Source organism: Anolis carolinensis, chromosome 1 (assembly GCF_035594765.1).
Source record: "Anolis carolinensis isolate JA03-04 chromosome 1, rAnoCar3.1.pri, whole genome shotgun sequence".
In the NCBI taxonomy this organism is placed as follows: domain Eukaryota; kingdom Metazoa; phylum Chordata; class Lepidosauria; order Squamata; family Dactyloidae; genus Anolis; species Anolis carolinensis.
Window position 1 is genome coordinate 189,836,546 of NC_085841.1, and position 1,515 is coordinate 189,838,060.

The 1,515-nt window shown below is 38.9% G+C and overlaps 1 non-coding gene across 1 annotated transcript; it reads left to right on the forward strand.

The window, feature by feature from the left end:
• The first annotated feature begins 296 nt into the window (after positions 1 to 296).
• On the forward strand, positions 297 to 488 carry LOC134295740 (U2 spliceosomal RNA). The gene has a single exon (XR_010002374.1). It is a non-coding gene; the product is annotated as a U2 spliceosomal RNA (small nuclear RNA).
• Positions 489 to 1,515: the final 1,027 nt, after the last annotated feature.

The window sequence follows — 1,515 nt, forward strand, 5'->3', positions numbered from 1 at the left end:
CGACCTGCGGCCTAATAACCCGCTCCTAGACAAATACAGAGTAAAAAGGTTAAAATTAGTAATTTTCTAAGGTAAGGTTTGAATGAGGACAGGGGTAAGTAAAACAAGTGACTTGTCCGTAGTAAATTTTAAGTTTGGATTTTGTTAGTGGCAATAATGTATCAGCTCTCCTCTTCCATCTTCTCACGAATGGCCAGCGCTTTTTGTGTAAAAAGGGCCAGTTTTAAAATAGAGTTTTTATCTGAACCCTGTAGAAGGATATGCAATTTCTCCTTATTCTCTAAGGGAGTATGATTCTCGCTTCTCGGCCTTTTGGCTAAGATCAAGCGTAGTATCTGTTCTTATCAGTAGAGTCTCACTTATCTGACATTTGCTTATCCAACATTCTGGATTATCCAACACATTTTTGTAGTCAATGTTTTCAATGTATCGTGATTTTTTGGTGCTAAATTCGTAAATACAGTAATTACTACATAGCATTACTGCATATTGAACTACTTTTTCTGTCAAATTTGTTGTATAACATGATTTTTGGTGCTTAATTTGTAAAATCATAACCTAATTTGATGTTTAATAGGCTTCTCCTTAATCTCTCCTTATTATCCAACATATTCGCTTATCCAACGTTCTGCTGGCCCGTTTATGTTGGATAAGTGAGACTCTACTGTACTTGGTTAATTTTCCTTCTGATCAGACTCGGGATCAAACAACAGGATACACTGAATTTTAGTAAAAGCTTCATACTCTAATAAAGGAGTTTTCACAGAATTCCTACAATGTTTTTGTGAAACCTTTTTTTAAATTAATGGAACTCTAGAAAATGGAATGCTGAAAGAAAATTTCATTGGAGGGTTTCCTATTTAATGGATGGAGGGGGCTAATTCAAATCTCTCTCATAGCTACATTCCCAAGTCAGACTGTTGATCCTTCTAGTCAGTATAGTTAACTATCTGGTAGTTGATCTCTGGGAATTAAGGCAGGATTTTTAAAAAGCCTACGTAAAGACCTGGTAAATTGACTACCTCAATCCTGCTTGGTTTCTGCCGGAAGCCTCAACCCCAAATGAGCAGAGCATTAATCAACAGCCTTAGGTCAAGCTGATAACTTAGGTCAAGCAGGATAACAGAAATAGAGAAGCTGAATGTCCATTTCAGGGTCATAAGCCAAATAGAGTGTCCAAGGTACAAGGTTCAATCAAAATCCATAAGCTGAGGTCTAAGGTAAGTACTGAGTTCAGGAAACATGAGATAGCAAGAGTCCACTGTTGTAGCTTCTAGAATGGATGTTGTAGCCAGCAACAAGATGCCACCACTGAGCATCCTAAGTTCACAGGCGTTACCTGTTGCTGGCTTGCTTCTCAACTAATCTCAAGGACCTGCACAGCTGACACATTGGCTATGCTGCTGTCCAACATTCACCGTGGCCACATTTTCCCTATCCCAGGGCCACATGCTATCTCTAGCATTCTTGTTTGTTTCGTGCCAAGCAGCCATGATGTCAAATTGGAGTGCGGAA